The following is a 17,623-nucleotide window of genomic DNA, read 5'->3' on the forward strand; positions in this document are numbered from 1 at the left end:
CGTTGCTCGATTGCCTAAAGGCTAGTTCTGGTCACTGGCTTAGCAACGAAGAAGGATACTCCTGGGACTTTTTCAAGACTACTCTTTTTGGCTTATTTTATACAGCCTGCTAGAGAATAGAAATATCATACTTTTAGCGTTGGATCATCCGAATTTGCAAGTGGATGCATACATGTACCTCAACTGGCGTTTTTCGGGATTGCTTGGAAGTACAAGTTGTGAGATCGGGTTTTGGGGTGCATAAAATGCAACACTATGTGCTTCCGAAGTTGCGCCTTGTTTTTTCGCTACGATCTTGCCCAATCCACTTCTTTAGGCCCAAAACAAAGTTTCTGGGTGGTTTCGCGCGATTCCGTTGCCTGGAGGTACCCGTTGTGAGAACGGGTTTTGGGGTGCATACAATGCACCGCTTTATGCTTCCGAAGTTGCGTCTTGTTTTTGCGCAACGAACATGCCCAATCCACTTCTTTAGGCCCAAAACAATTTTTCTTGGTGGTTTCTCGCGATTCCGTTGCCGGGAGGTACAAGTTGTTATATCAGGTTTTGGGGTGCATAAAATGCACCACTTTGTGGTTCCGAAGTTGCGTCTTGTTTTTTCGCAACGAACATGCCCAATCCACTTCTTGAGGCCCAAAACTAAGTTTCTGGGTGGTTTCGCGCGATTCCGTTACCGGGAGGTACCCGTTGTGAGATCGGGTTTTGGGGTGCATACAATGCACCGCTTTATGCTTCCGAAGTTGCGTCTTGTTTTTTCGCAACGAACATGCCCAATCCACTTCTTGAGGCCCAAAACTAAGTTTTTGGGTGGTTTCGCGCGATTCCGTAACCCGGTACCCGTTGTGAGATCGGGTTTTGGGGTGCATACAATGCACCGCTTTGTGCTTCCGAAGTTGCGTCTTGTTTTTTTGCAATGAACATGCCCAATCCACTTCTTTAGGCCCAAAACTAAGTTTCTGGGTGGTTTCGCGCGATTCCGTTGCTCGATTGCCTAAAGGCTAGTTCTGGTCACTGGCTTAGCAACGAAGAAGGATACTCCTGGGACTTTTTCAAGACTACTCTTTTTGGCTTATTTTATACAGCCTGCTAGAGAATAGAAATATCATACTTTTAGCGTTGGATCATCCGAATTTTGCAAGTGGATGCATACATGTACCTCAACTGGCATTTTCCGGGATTGCTTGGAAGTACAAGTTGTGAGATCGGGTTTTGGGGTGCATAAAATGCAACACTATGTGCTTCCGAAGTTGCGCCTTGTTTTTTCGCTACGATCTTGCCCAATCCACTTCTTTAGGCCCAAAACAATGTTTCTGGGTGGTTTCGCGTGATTCCGTTGCCGGGAGGTACAAGTTGTTATATCGTGTTTTGGGGTGCATAAAATGTACCACTTTGTGCTTCCGAAGTTGCGTCTTGTTTTTTCGCAACGAACATGCCAAATCCACTTCTTTAAGCCAAAAACAATGTTTCTAGGTGGTTTCACGCGATTCCATTGCCGGGAGGTACAAGTTGTTATATCGGGTTTTGGGGTGCATAAAATGCACCACTTTGTGTTTCCGAAGTTGCGTCTTGTTTTTTCGCAACGAACATGCACAATCCACTTCTTTAGGCCCAAAACTAAGTTTTTGGGTGGTTTCGCGTGATTCCGTAGCCGGGAGGTACAAGTTGTGAGATCGGGTTTTGGGGTGCATAAAATGCACCACTTTGTGCTTCCAAAGTTGTGTCTTGTTTTTCGCAACGAACATGCCAAATCCACTTCTTTAGGCCCAAAACAATGTTTCTGGGTGGTTTCGCGCGATTCCGTTGCCGGGAGGTACAAGTTGTTATATCGTGTTTTGGGGTGCATAAAATGCACCGCTTTGTGCTTTCCGAAGTTGCGTCTTGTTTTTTCGCAACGAACATGCCAAATCCACTTCTTTAGGCCCAAAACTAAGTTTCTGGGTGGTTTCTCGCGGTTCCGTTGCCGGGTGGTACAAGTTGTGAGATCGGGTTTTGGGGTGCATAAAATGCACCACTTTGTGCTTCCGAAGTTGCGTCTTGTTTAAGCAACGAACTTGCCCAATCTACTTTTTTAGGCCCAAAACTAAGTTTCTGGGTGGTTTCGCGCGATTCCCTTGCCGGGAGGTACAAGTTGTGAGATCGGGCTTTGGGATGCATAAAATGCAGCACTTTGTGCTTCCGAAGTTGCGTCTTGTTTTTTTGCAACGAACATGCCCAATCCACTTCTTTATGCCCAAAACTAAGTTTCTGGGTGGTTTCGCGCGATTCCGTTGCCGGGAGGTACCCGTTGTGAGATCGGGTTCTGGGGTGCATAAAATGCAACACTTTGTGCTTCCGAAGTTGCGTCTTGTTTTTTTCGCTACGATCTTGCCCTATCCACTTCTTTAGGCCCAAAACTAAGTTTCTGGATGGTTTCGCGCGATTCCGTTGCCTGGAGGTACCCGTTGTGAGAACGGGTTTTGGGGTGCATACAATGCACCGCTTTATGCTTCCGAAGTTGCGTCTTGTTTTTTCGCGACGAACATGCCCAATCCACTTCTTTAGTCCCAAAACAATGTTTCTGGGTCGTTTCGCGCGATTCCGTTACCGGGAGGTACCCGTTGTGAGATCGGGTTTTGGGGTGCATACAATGCACCGCTTTATGCTTCCGATGTTGCGTCTTGTTTTTTCGCAACGAACATGCCCAATCCACTTCTTGAGGCCCAAAACTAAGTTTTTGGGTGGTTTCGCGCGATTCCGTAACCCGGTACCCGTTGTGAGATCGGGTTTTGGGGTGCATACAATGCACCGCTTTGTGCTTCCGAAGTTGCGTCTTGTTTTTTTGCAACGAACATGCCCAATCCACTTCTTTAGGCCCAAAACTAAGTTTTTGGGTGGTTTCGCGCGATTCCGTTGCTCGATTGCCTAAAGGCTAGTTCTGGTCACTGGCTTAGCAACGAAGAAGGATACTCCTGGGACTTTTTCAAGACTACTCTTTTTGGCTTATTTTATACAGCCTGCTAGAGAATAGAAATATCATACTTTTAGCGTTGGATCATCCGAATTTGCAAGTGGATGCATACATGTACCTCAACTGGCATTTTTCGGGATTGCTTGGAAGTACAAGTTGTGAGATCGGGTTTTGGGGTGCATAAAATGCAACACTATGTGCTTCCGAAGTTGCGCCTTGTTTTTTCGCTACGATCTTGCCCAATCCACTTCTTTAGGCCCAAAACTAAGTTTCTGGGTGGTTTCGCGCGATTCCGTTGCCTGGAGGTACCCGTTGTGAGAACGGGTTTTGGGGTGCATACAATGCACCGCTTTATGCTTCCGAAGTTGCGTCTTGTTTTTTCGCAACGAACATGCCCAATCCACTTCTTTAGGCCCAAAACAATTTTTCTTGGTGGTTTCTCGCGATTCCGTTACCGGGAGGTACAAGTTGTTATATCAGGTTTTGGGGTGCATAAAATGCACCACTTTGTGGTTCCGAAGTTGCGTCTTGTTTTTTCGCAACGAACATGCCCAATCCACTTCTTGAGGCCCAAAACTAAGTTTCTGGGTGGTTTCGCGCGATTCCGTTACCGGGAGGTACCCGTTGTGAGATCGGGTTTTGGGGTGCATACAATGCACCGCTTTATGCTTCCGAAGTTGCGTCTTGTTTTTTCGCAACGAACATGCCCAATCCACTTCTTGAGGCCCAAAACTAAGTTTTTGGGTGGTTTCGCGCGATTCCGTAACCCGGTACCCGTTGTGAGATCGGGTTTTGGGGTGCATACAATGCACCGCTTTGTGCTTCCGAAGTTGCGTCTTGTTTTTTTTGCAATGAACATGCCCAATCCACTTCTTTAGGCCCAAAACTAAGTTTCTGGGTGGTTTCGCGCGATTCCGTTGCTCGATTGCCTAAAGGCTAGTTCTGGTCACTGGCTTAGCAACGAAGAAGGATACTCCTGGGACTTTTTCAAGACTACTCTTTTTGGCTTATTTTATACAGCCTGCTAGAGAATAGAAATATCATACTTTTAGCGTTGGATCATCCGAATTTTGCAAGTGGATGCATACATGTACCTCAACTGGCATTTTCCGGGATTGCTTGGAAGTACAAGTTGTGAGATCGGGTTTTGGGGTGCATAAAATGCAACACTATGTGCTTCCGAAGTTGCGCCTTGTTTTTTCGCTACGATCTTGCCCAATCCACTTCTTTAGGCCCAAAACTAAGTTTCTGGATGGTTTCGCGCGATTCCGTTGCCTGGAGGTACCCGTTGTGAGAACGGGTTTTGGGGTGCATACAATGCACCGCTTTATGCTTCCGAAGTTGCGTCTTGTTTTTTCGCGACGAACTTGCCCAATCCACTTCTTTAGTCCCAAAACAATGTTTCTGGGTCGTTTCGCGCGATTCCGTTACCGGGAGGTACCCGTTGTGAGATCGGGTTTTGGGGTGCATACAATGCACCGCTTTATGCTTCCGAAGTTGCGTCTTGTTTTTTCGCAACGAACATGCCCAATCCACTTCTTGAGGCCCAAAACAATTTTTCTTGGTGGTTTCTCGCGATTCCGTTGCCGGGAGGTACAAGTTGTTATATCAGGTTTTGGGGTGCATAAAATGCACCACTTTGTGGTTCCGAAGTTGCGTCTTGTTTTTTCGCAACGAACATGCCCAATCCACTTCTTGAGGCCCAAAACTAAGTTTCTGGGTGGTTTCGCACGATTCCGTTACCGGGAGGTACCCGTTGTGAGATCGGGTTTTGGGGTGCATACAATGCACCGCTTTATGCTTCCGAAGTTGCGTCTTGTTTTTCGCAACGAACATGCCCAATCCACTTCTTGAGGCCCAAAACTAAGTTTTTGGGTGGTTTCGCGCGATTCCGTAACCCGGTACCCGTTGTGAGATCGGGTTTTGGGGTGCATACAATGCACCGCTTTGTGCTTCCGAAGTTGCGTCTTGTTTTTTTGCAATGAACATGCCCAATCCACTTCTTTAGGCCCAAAACTAAGTTTCTGGGTGGTTTCGCGCGATTCCGTTGCTCGATTGCCTAAAGGCTAGTTCTGGTCACTGGCTTAGCAACGAAGAAGGATACTCCTGGGACTTTTTCAAGACTACTCTTTTTGGCTTATTTTATACAGCCTGCTAGAGAATAGAAATATCATACTTTTAGCGTTGGATCATCCGAATTTTGCAAGTGGATGCATACATGTACCTCAACTGGCATTTTCCGGGATTGCTTGGAAGTACAAGTTGTGAGATCGGGTTTTGGGGTGCATAAAATGCAACACTATGTGCTTCCGAAGTTGCGCCTTGTTTTTTTCGCTACGATCTTGCCCAATCCACTTCTTTAGGCCCAAAACTAAGTTTCTGGATGGTTTCGCGCGATTCCGTTGCCTGGAGGTACCCGTTGTGAGAACGGGTTTTGGGGTGCATACAATGCACCGCTTTATGCTTCCGAAGTTGCGTCTTGTTTTTTCGCGACGAACTTGCCCAATCCACTTCTTTAGTCCCAAAACAATGTTTCTGGGTCGTTTCGCGCGATTCCGTTACCGGGAGGTACCCGTTGTGAGATCGGGTTTTGGGGTGCATACAATGCACCGCTTTATGCTTCCGATGTTGCGTCTTGTTTTTTCGCAACGAACATGCCCAATCCACTTCTTGAGGCCCAAAACTAAGTTTTTGGGTGGTTTCGCGCGATTCCGTAACCCGGTACCCGTTGTGAGATCGGGTTTTGGGGTGCATACAATGCACCGCTTTGTGCTTCCGAAGTTGCGTCTTGTTTTTTTGCAACGAACATGCCCAATCCACTTCTTTAGGCCCAAAACTAAGTTTTTGGGTGGTTTCGCGCGATTCCGTTGCTCGATTGCCTAAAGGCTAGTTCTGGTCACTGGCTTAGCAACGAAGAAGGATACTCCTGGGACTTTTTCAAGACTACTCTTTTTGGCTTATTTTATACAGCCTGCTAGAGAATAGAAATATCATACTTTTAGCGTTGGATCATCCGAATTTGCAAGTGGATGCATACATGTACCTCAACTGGCATTTTTCGGGATTGCTTGGAAGTACAAGTTGTGAGATCGGGTTTTGGGGTGCATAAAATGCAACACTATGTGCTTCCGAAGTTGCGCCTTGTTTTTTCGCTACGATCTTGCCCAATCCACTTCTTTAGGCCCAAAACTAAGTTTCTGGGTGGTTTCGCGCGATTCCGTTGCCTGGAGGTACCCGTTGTGAGAACGGGTTTTGGGGTGCATACAATGCACCGCTTTATGCTTCCGAAGTTGCGTCTTGTTTTTTCGCAACGAACATGCCCAATCCACTTCTTTAGGCCCAAAACAATTTTTCTTGGTGGTTTCTCGCGATTCCGTTACCGGGAGGTACAAGTTGTTATATCAGGTTTTGGGGTGCATAAAATGCACCACTTTGTGGTTCCGAAGTTGCGTCTTGTTTTTTCGCAACGAACATGCCCAATCCACTTCTTGAGGCCCAAAACTAAGTTTCTGGGTGGTTTCGCGCGATTCCGTTACCGGGAGGTACCCGTTGTGAGATCGGGTTTTGGGGTGCATACAATGCACCGCTTTATGCTTCCGAAGTTGCGTCTTGTTTTTTCGCAACGAACATGCCCAATCCACTTCTTGAGGCCCAAAACTAAGTTTTTGGGTGGTTTCGCGCGATTCCGTAACCCGGTACCCGTTGTGAGATCGGGTTTTGGGGTGCATACAATGCACCGCTTTGTGCTTCCGAAGTTGCGTCTTGTTTTTTTGCAATGAACATGCCCAATCCACTTCTTTAGGCCCAAAACTAAGTTTCTGGGTGGTTTCGCGCGATTCCGTTGCTCGATTGCCTAAAGGCTAGTTCTGGTCACTGGCTTAGCAACGAAGAAGGATACTCCTGGGACTTTTTCAAGACTACTCTTTTTGGCTTATTTTATACAGCCTGCTAGAGAATAGAAATATCATACTTTTAGCGTTGGATCATCCGAATTTTGCAAGTGGATGCATACATGTACCTCAACTGGCATTTTCCGGGATTGCTTGGAAGTACAAGTTGTGAGATCGGGTTTTGGGGTGCATAAAATGCAACACTATGTGCTTCCGAAGTTGCGCCTTGTTTTTTCGCTACGATCTTGCCCAATCCACTTCTTTAGGCCCAAAACAATGTTTCTGGGTGGTTTCGCGTGATTCCGTTGCCGGGAGGTACAAGTTGTTATATCGTGTTTTGGGGTGCATAAAATGTACCACTTTGTGCTTCCGAAGTTGCGTCTTGTTTTTTCGCAACGAACATGCCAAATCCACTTCTTTAGGCCCAAAACAATGTTTCTAGGTGGTTTCACGCGATTCCATTGCCGGGAGGTACAAGTTGTTATATCGGGTTTTGGGGTGCATAAAATGCACCACTTTGTGTTTCCGAAGTTGCGTCTTGTTTTTTCGCAACGAACATGCACAATCCACTTCTTTAGGCCCAAAACTAAGTTTTTGGGTGGTTTCACGTGATTCCGTAGCCGGGAGGTACAAGTTGTGAGATTGGGTTTTGGGGTGCATAAAATGCACCAATTTGTGCTTCCAAAGTTGTGTCTTGTTTTTCGCAACGAACATGCCAAATCCACTTCTTTAGGCCCAAAACAATGTTTCTGGGTGGTTTCGCGCGATTCCGTTGCCGGGAGGTACAAGTTGTTATATCGTGTTTTGGGGTGCATAAAATGCACCGCTTTGTGCTTTCCGAAGTTGCGTCTTGTTTTTTCGCAACGAACATGCCAAATCCACTTCTTTAGGCCCAAAACTAAGTTTCTGGGTGGTTTCTCGCGGTTCCGTTGCCGGGTGGTACAAGTTGTGAGATCGGGTTTTGGGGTGCATAAAATGCACCACTTTGTGCTTCCGAAGTTGCGTTTTGTTTAAGCAACGAACTTGCCCAATCTACTTTTTTAGGCCCAAAACTAAGTTTCTGGGTGGTTTCGCGCGATTCCCTTGCCGGGAGGTACAAGTTGTGAGATCGGGCTTTGGGATGCATAAAATGCAGCACTTTGTGCTTCCGAAGTTGCGTCTTGTTTTTTTGCAATGAACATGCCCAATCCACTTCTTTATGCCCAAAACTAAGTTTCTGGGTGGTTTCGCGCGATTCCGTTGCCGGGAGGTACCCGTTGTGAGATCGGGTTTTGGGGTGCATAAAATGCAACACTTTGTGCTTCCGAAGTTGCGTCTTGTTTTTTCGCTACGATCTTGCCCAATCCACTTCTTTAGGCCCAAAACTAAGTTTCTGGATGGTTTCGCGCGATTCCGTTGCCTGGAGGTACCCGTTGTGAGAACGGGTTTTGGGGTGCATACAATGCACCGCTTTATGCTTCCGAAGTTGCGTCTTGTTTTTTTCGCGACGAACATGCCCAATCCACTTCTTTAGTCCCAAAACAATGTTTCTGGGTCGTTTCGCGCGATTCCGTTACCGGGAGGTACCCGTTGTGAGATCGGGTTTTGGGGTGCATACAATGCACCGCTTTATGCTTCCGATGTTGCGTCTTGTTTTTTCGCAACGAACATGCCCAATCCACTTCTTGAGGCCCAAAACTAAGTTTTTGGGTGGTTTCGCGCGATTCCGTAACCCGGTACCCGTTGTGAGATCGGGTTTTGGGGTGCATACAATGCACCGCTTTGTGCTTCCGAAGTTGCGTCTTGTTTTTTTGCAACGAACATGCCCAATCCACTTCTTTAGGCCCAAAACTAAGTTTTTGGGTGGTTTCGCGCGATTCCGTTGCTCGATTGCCTAAAGGCTAGTTCTGGTCACTGGCTTAGCAACGAAGAAGGATACTCCTGGGACTTTTTCAAGACTACTCTTTTTGGCTTATTTTATACAGCCTGCTAGAGAATAGAAATATCATACTTTTAGCGTTGGATCATCCAAATTTGCAAGTGGATGCATACATGTACCTCAACTGGCATTTTTCGGGATTGCTTGGAAGTACAAGTTGTGAGATCGGGTTTTGGGGTGCATAAAATGCAAGACTATGTGCTTCCGAAGTTGCGCCTTGTTTTTTCGCTACGATCTTGCCCAATCCACTTCTTTAGGCCCAAAACTAAGTTTCTGGGTGGTTTCGCGCGATTCCGTTGCCTGGAGGTACCCGTTGTGAGAACGGGTTTTGGGGTGCATACAATGCACCGCTTTATGCTTCCGAAGTTGCGTCTTGTTTTTTCGCAACGAACATGCCCAATCCACTTCTTTAGGCCCAAAACAATTTTTCTTGGTGGTTTCTCACGATTCCGTTGCCGGGAGGTACAAGTTGTTATATCAGGTTTTGGGGTGCATAAAATGCACCACTTTGTGGTTCCGAAGTTGCGTCTTGTTTTTTCGCAACGAACATGCCCAATCCACTTCTTGAGGCCCAAAACTAAGTTTCTGGGTGGTTTCGCGCGATTCCGTTACCGGGAGGTACCCGTTGTGAGATCGGGTTTTGGGGTGCATACAATGCACCGCTTTATGCTTCCGAAGTTGCGTCTTGTTTTTTCGCAACGAACATGTCCAATCCACTTCTTGAGGCCCAAAACTAAGTTTTTGGGTGGTTTCGCGCGATTCCGTAACCCGGTACCCGTTGTGAGATCGGGTTTTGGGGTGCATACAATGCACCGCTTTGTGCTTCCGAAGTTGCGTCTTGTTTTTTTCGCAACGAACATGCCAAATCCACTTCTTTAGGCCCAAAACAATGTTTCTAGGTGGTTTAACGCGATTCCATTGCCGGGAGGTACAAGTTGTTATATCGGGTTTTGGGGTGCATAAAATGCACCACTTTGTGTTTCCGAAGTTGCGTCTTGTTTTTTTCGCAACGAACATGCACAATCCACTTCTTTAGGCCCAAAACTAAGTTTTTGGGTGGTTTCGCGTGATTCCGTAGCCGGGAGGTACAAGTTGTGAGATCGGGTTTTGGGGTGCATAAAATGCACCACTTTGTGCTTCCAAAGTTGCGTCTTGTTTTCGCAACGAACATGCCAAATCCACTTCTTTAGGCCCAAAACAATGTTTCTGGGTGGTTTCGCGCGATTCCGTTGCCGGGAGGTACAAGTTGTTATATCGTGTTTTGGGGTGCATAAAATGCACCGCTTTGTGCTTTCCGAAGTTGCGTCTTGTTTTTTCGCAACGAACATGCCAAATCCACGTCTTTAGGCCCAAAACTAAGTTTCTGGGTGGTTTCTCGCGGTTCCGTTGCCGGGTGGTACAAGTTGTGAGATCGGGTTTTGGGGTGCATAAAATGCACCACTTTGTGCTTCCGAAGTTGCGTCTTGTTTAAGCAACGAACTCGCCCAATCAACTTTTTTAGGCCCAAAACTAAGTTTCTGGGTGGTTTCGCGCGATTCCCTTGCCTGGAGGTACAAGTTGTGAGATCGGGCTTTGGGATGCATAAAATGCACCACTTTGTGCTTCCGAAGTTGCGTCTTGTTTTTTTGCAATGATCTTGCCCAATCCACTTCTTTAGGCCCAAAACTAAGTTTCTGGGTGGTTTCGCGCGATTCCGTTGCCTGGAGGTACCCGTTGTGAGAACGGGTTTTGGGGTGCATACAATGCACCGCTTTATGCTTCCGAAGTTGCGTCTTGTTTTTTCGCAACGAACATGCCCAATCCACTTCTTTAGGCCCAAAACAATTTTTCTAGGTGGTTTCGCGCGATACCGTTGCCGGGAGGTACAAGTTGTTATATCGGGTTTTGGGGTGCATAAAATGCACCACTTTGTGGTTCCGACGTTGCGTCTTGTTTTTTCGCAACGAACATGCCCAATCCTCTTCTTGAGGCCCAAAACTAAGTTTCTGGGTGGTTTCGCGTGATTCCGTTACCGGGAGGTACCCATTGTGAGATCGGGTTTTGGGGTGCATACAATGCACCGCTTTATGCTTCCGAAGTTGCGTCTTGTTTTTTCGCAACGAACATGCCCAATCCACTTCTTTAGGCCCAAAACTAAGTTTCTGGGTGGTTTCGCGCGATTCCGTTGCCGAGTGGTACAAGTTGTTAGATCGGGTTTTCGGGTGCATAAAATGCACCACTTTGAGCTTCCAAAGTTGCGTCTTGTTTTTCGCAATAAACATGCCAAATCCACTTCTTTAGGCCCAAAACAATGTTTCTGGGTGGTTTCGCGCGATTCCGATGCCGGGAGGTACAAGCTGTTATATCGGGTTTTGGGGTGCATAAAATGCACCACTTTGTGCTTCCGAAGTTGCGTCTTGTTTTTTTCGCAACGAACATGCCCAATCCACTTCTTGACGCCCAAAACTAAGTTTTTGGGTGGTTTCTCGCGGTTCCGTTGCCGGGTGGTACAAGTTGTGAGATCGGATTTTGGGGTGCATAAAATGCACCACTTTGTGCTTCCGAAGTTGCGTCTTGTTTAAGCAACGAACTTGCCCAATCTATTTTTTTAGGCCCAAAACTAAGTTTCTGGGTGGTTTCGCGCGATTCCCTTGCTGGGAGGTACAAGTTGTGAGATCGGGCTTTGGGATGCATAAAATGCACCACTTTGTGCTTCCGAAGTTGCGTCTTGTTTTTTGCAACGAACATGCCCAATCCACTTCTTTATGCCCAAAACTAAGTTTCTGGGTGGTTTCGCGCGATTCCGTTGCCGGGAGGTACAAGTTGTGAGATCGGGTTTTGGGGTGCATAAAATGCAACACTTTGTGCTTCCGAAGTTGCGTCTTGTTTTTTTCGCTACGATCTTGCCCAATCCACTTCTTTAGGCCCAAAACTAAGTTTCTGGATGGTTTCGCGCGATTCCGTTGCCTGGAGGTGCCCGTTGTGAGAACGGGTTTTGGGGGTGCATACAATGCACCGCTTTATGCTTCCGAAGTTGCGTCTTGTTTTTTCGCGACGAACATGCCCAATCCACTTCTTTAGTCCCAAAACAATGTTTCTGGGTGGTTTCGCGCGATTCCGTTGCCGGGAGGACCCGTTGTGAGATCAGGTTTTGGGGCGCATACAATGCACCACTTTATGCTACCGAAGTTGCGTCCTGTTTTTTTGCAACGAACATGCCCAATCCACTTCTTTAGGCCCAAAACTAAGTTTCTTGGTGGTTTCGCGCGATTCTGTTGCCGGGAGGTACAAGTTGTGAGATCGGGTTTTGGGGTGCATAAAATGCAACACTATGTGCTTCCGAAGTTGCGCCTTGTTTTTTTCGCTACGATCTTGACCAATCCACTTCTTTACGCCCAAAACTAAGTTTCTGGGTGGTTTCGCGCGATTCCGTTGCCTGGAGGTACCCGTTGTGAGAACGGGTTTTGGGGTGCATACAATGCACCGCTTTATGCATCCGAAGTTGCGTCTTGTTTTTTCGCTACAAACATGCCCAATCCACTTCTTTAGGCCCAAAACTATGTTTCTGGGTGGTTTCGTGCGATTCCGTTGCCGGGAGGTACAAGTTGTGAGATCGGGTTTTGGGGTGCGTAAAATGCAACACTATGTGCTTCCGAAGTTGCGCCTTGTTTTTTCTCTACGATCTTGACCAATCCACTTCTTAAGGCCCAAAACTAAGTTTCTGGGTGGTTTCGCGCGATTCCGTTGCCTGGAGGTACCCATTGTGAGAATGGGTTTTCGGGTGCATACAATGCACCGCTTTATGCTTCCGAAGTTGCGTCTTGTTTTTTCGCATCGAACATGCCCAATCCACTTCTTTAGGCCCAAAACAATGTTTCTAGGTGGTTTCGCGCGATTTCGTTGCCGGGAGGTACAAGTTGTTATATCGGGTATTGGGGTGCATAAAATGCACCACTTTGTGGTTCCAAAGTTGCGTCTTGTTTTTTCGCAACGAACATTCCCAATCCACTTCTTGAGGCCCGAAACTAAGTTTCTGCGTGGTTTCGCGCGATTCCGTTACCGGGAGGTACCCGTTGTGAGATCGGGTTTTGGGGTGCATACAATGCACCGCTTTATGCTTCCGAAGTTGCGTCTTGTTTTTTCGCAACGAACATGCCCAATCCACTTGTTGAGGCCCAAAACTAAGTTTTTGGGTGGTTTCGCGCGATTCCGTAACCCGGTACCCGTTGTGAGATCGGGTTTTGGGGTGCATACAATGCACCGCTTTGTGCTTCCGAAGTTGCGTCTTGTTTTTTCGCAACGAACATGCCCAATCCACTTCTTTAGGCCCAAAACTAAGTTTCTGGGTGGTTTCTCGCGGTTCCGTTGCCGGGTGGTACAAGTTGTGAGATCGGGTTTTGGGGTGCATAAAATGCACCACTTTGTGCTTCCGAAGTTGCGTCTTGTTTAAGCAACGAACTTGCCCAATCTACTTTTTTAGGCCCAAAACTAAGTTTCTGGGTGGTTTCGCGCGATTCCCTTGCCGGGAGGTACAAGTTGTGAGATCGGGCTTTGGGATGCATAAAATGCAGCACTTTGTGCTTCCGAAGTTGTGTCTTGTTTTTTTGCAACGAACATGCCCAATCCACTTCTTTATGCCCAAAACTAAGTTTCTGGGTGGTTTCGCGCGATTCCGTTGCCGGGAGGTACCCGTTGTGAGATCGGGTTTTGGGGTGCATAAAATGCAACACTTTGTGCTTCCGAAGTTGCGTCTTGTTTTTTTCGCTACGATCTTGCCCAATCCACTTCTTTAGGCCCAAAACTAAGTTTCTGGATGGTTTCGCGCGATTCCGTTGCCCTGGAGGTACCCGTTGTGAGAACGGGTTTTGGGGTGCATACAATGCACCGCTTTATGCTTCCGAAGTTGCGTCTTGTTTTTTCGCGACGAACATGCCCAATCCACTTCTTTAGTCCCAAAACAATGTTTCTGGGTCGTTTCGCGCGATTCCGTTACCGGGAGGTACCCTTTGTGAGATCGGGTTTTGGGGTGCATACAATGCACCGCTTTATGCTTCCGATGTTGCGTCTTGTTTTTTCGCAACGAACATGCCCAATCCACTTCTTGAGGCCCAAAACTAAGTTTTTGGGTGGTTTCGCGCGATTCCGTAACCCGGTACCCGTTGTGAGATCGGGTTTTGGGGTGCATACAATGCACCGCTTTGTGCTTCCGAAGTTGCGTCTTGTTTTTTTGCAACGAACATGCCCAATCCACTTCTTTAGGCCCAAAACTAAGTTTTTGGGTGTTTTCGCGCGATTCCGTTGCTCGATTGCCTAAAGGCTAGTTCTGGTCACTGGCTTAGCAACGAAGAAGGATACTCCTGGGACTTTTTCAAGACTACTCTTTTTGGCTTATTTTATACAGCCTGCTAGAGAATAGAAATATCATACTTTTAGCGTTGGATCATCCGAATTTGCAAGTGGATGCATACATGTACCTCAACTGGCATTTTTCGGGATTGCTTGGAAGTACAAGTTGTGAGATCGGGTTTTGGGGTGCATAAAATGCAACACTATGTGCTTCCGAAGTTGCGTCTTGTTTTTTCGCAACGAACATGCCCAATCCACTTCTTGAGGCCCAAAACTAAGTTTCTGGGTGGTTTCGCGCGATTCCGTTACCGGGAGGTACCCGTTGTGAGATCGGGTTTTGGGGTGCATACAATGCACCGCTTTATGCTTCCGAAGTTGCGTCTTGTTTTTTCGCAACGAACATGCCCAATCCACTTCTTTAGGCCCAAAACTAAGTTTCTGGGTGGTTTCGCGCGATTCCGTTGCCTGGAGGTACCCGTTGTGAGAACGGGTTTTGGGGTGCATACAATGCACCGCTTTATGCTTCCGAAGTTGCGTCTTGTTTTTTCGCAACGAACATGCCCATCCACTTCTTTAGGCCCAAAACAATTTTTCTAGGTGGTTTCGCGCGATACCGTTGCCGGGAGGTACAAGTTGTTATATCGGGTTTTGGGGTGCATAAAATGCACCACTTTGTGGTTCCGACGTTGCGTCTTGTTTTTTCGCAACGAACATGCCCAATCCACTTCTTGAGGCCCAAAACTAAGTTTCTGGGTGGTTTCGCGTGATTCCGTTACCGGGAGGTACCCGTTGTGAGATCGGGTTTTGGGGTGCATACAATGCACCGCTTTATGCTTCCGAAGTTGCGTCTTGTTTTTTCGCAACGAACATGCCCAATCCACTTCTTTAGGCCCAAAACTAAGTTTCTGGGTGGTTTCGCGCGATTCCGTTGCCGGGTGGTACAAGTTGTGAGATCGGGTTTTCGGGTGCATAAAATGCACCACTTTGAGCTTCCAATGTTGCGTCTTGTTTTTCGCAATAAACATGCCAAATCCACTTCTTTAGGCCCAAAACAATGTTTCTGGGTGGTTTCGCGCGATTCCGATGCCGGGAGGTACAAGCTGTTATATCGGGTTTTGGGGTGCATAAAATGCACCACTTTGTGCTTCCGAAGTTGCGTCTTGTTTTTTCGCAACGAACATGCCCAATCCACTTCTTGACGCCCAAAACTAAGTTTTGGGTGGTTTCGCGCGATTCCGTAACCCGGTACCCGTTGTGAGATCGGGTTTTGTGGTGCATACAATGCACCGCTTTATGCTTCCGAAGTTGCGTCTTGTTTTTTTGCAACGAACATGCCCAATCCACTTCTTTAGGCCCAAAACTAAGTTTCTGGGTGGTTTCGCGCGATTCCGTTGCTCGATTGCCTAAAGGCTAGTTCTGGTCACTGGCTTAGCAACGAAGAAGGATACTCCTGGGACTTTTTCAAGACTACTCTTTTTGGCTTATTTTATACAGCCTGCTAGAGAATAGAAATATCATACTTTTAGCGTTGGATCATCCGAATTTGCAAGTGGATGCATACATGTACCTCAACTGGCATTTTTCGGGATTGCTTGGAAGTACAAGTTGTGAGATCGGGTTTTGGGGTGCATAAAATGCAACACTATGTGCTTCCGAAGTTGCGCCTTGTTTTTTCGCTACGATCTTGCCCAATCCACTTCTTTAGGCCCAAAACTAAGTTTCTGGGTGGTTTCGCGCGATTCCGTTGCCTGGAGGTACCCGTTGTGAGAACGGGTTTTGGGGTGCATACAATGCACCGCTTTATGCTTCCGAAGTTGCGTCTTGTTTTTTTCGCAACGAACATGCCCAATCCACTTCTTTAGGCCCAAAACAATTTTCTTGGTGGTTTCTCGCGATTCCGTTGCCGGGAGGTACAAGTTGTTATATCAGGTTTTGGGGGTGCATAAAATGCACCACTTTGTGGTTCCGAAGTTGCGTCTTGTTTTTTCGCAACGAACATGCCCAATCCACTTCTTGAGGCCCAAAACTAAGTTTTCTGGGTGGTTTCGCGCGATTCCGTTACCGGGAGGTACCCGTTGTGAGATCGGGTTTTGGGGTGCATACAATGCACCGCTTTATGCTTCCGAAGTTGCGTCTTGTTTTTTTTCGCAACGAACATGCCCAATCCACTTCTTTAGGCCCAAAACTAAGTTTCTGGGTGGTTTCGCGTGATTCCGTAGCCGGGAGGTACAAGTTGTGAGATCGGGTTTTGGGGTGCATATAATGCACCACTTTGTGCTTCCAAAGTTGCGTCTTGTTTTTCGCAATGAACATGCCAAATCCACTTCTTTAGGCCCAAACAATGTTTCTGGGTGGTTTCGCGCGATTCCGTTGCCGGGAGGTACAAGTTGTTATATCGTGTTTTGGGGTGCATAAAATGTACCACTTTGTGCTTCCGAAGTTGCGTCTTGTTTTTTCGCAACGAACATGCCAAATCCACTTCTTTAGGCCCAAAACAATGTTTCTAGGTGGTTTCGCGCGATTCCATTGCCGGGAGGTACATGTTGTTATATCGGGTTTTGGGGTGCATAAAATGCACCACTTTGTGTTTCCGAAGTTGTGTCTTGTTTTTTTTCGCAACGAACATGCACAATCCACTTCTTTAGGCCCAAAACTAAGTTTTTGGGTGGTTTCGCGTGATTCCGTAGCCGGGAGGTACAAGTTGTGAGATCGGGTTTTGGGGTGCATAAAATGCACCACTTTGTGCTTCCAAAGTTGCGTCTTGTTTTTCGCAACGAACATGCCAAATCCACTTCTTTAGGCCCAAAACAATGTTTCTGGGTGGTTTCACGCGATTCCGTTGCCGGAGGTACAAGTTGTTATATCATGTTTTGGGGGTGCATAAAATGCACCGCTTTGTGCTTTCCGAAGTTGCGTCTTGTTTTTTCGCAACGAACATGCCAAATCCACTTCTTTAGGCCCAAAACTAAGTTTCTGGGTGGGTTTCTCGCGGTTCCGTTGCCGGGTGGTACAAGTTGTGAGATCGGGTTTTGGGGGTGCATAAAATGCACCACTTTGTGCTTCCGAAGTTGCGTCTTGTTTAAGCAACGAACTCGCCCAATCAACTTTTTTAGGCCCAAAACTAAGTTTCTGGGTGGTTTCGCGCGATTCCCTTGCCGGAGGTACAAGTTGTGAGATCGGGCTTTGGGATGCATAAAATGCACCACTTTGTGCTTCCGAAGTTGCGTCTTGTTTTTTGCAATGATCTTGCCCAATCCACTTCTTTAGGCCCAAAACTAAGTTTCTGGGTGGTTTCGCGCGATTCCGTTGCCTGGAGGTACCCGTTGTGAGAATGGGTTTTGGGGTGCATACAATGCACCGCTTATGCTTCCGAAGTTGCGTCTTGTTTTTTCGCAACGAACATGCCCAATCCACTTCTTTAGGCCCAAAACAATTTTCTAGGTGGTTTCGCGCGATACCGTTGCCGGGAGGTACAAGTTGTTATATCGGGTTTTGGGGTGCATAAAATGCACCACTTTGTGTTTCCGAAGTTGCGTCTTGTTTTTT

Source organism: Panicum virgatum, chromosome 3K (assembly GCF_016808335.1).
Source record: "Panicum virgatum strain AP13 chromosome 3K, P.virgatum_v5, whole genome shotgun sequence".
Lineage (NCBI taxonomy): Eukaryota > Viridiplantae > Streptophyta > Magnoliopsida > Poales > Poaceae > Panicum > Panicum virgatum.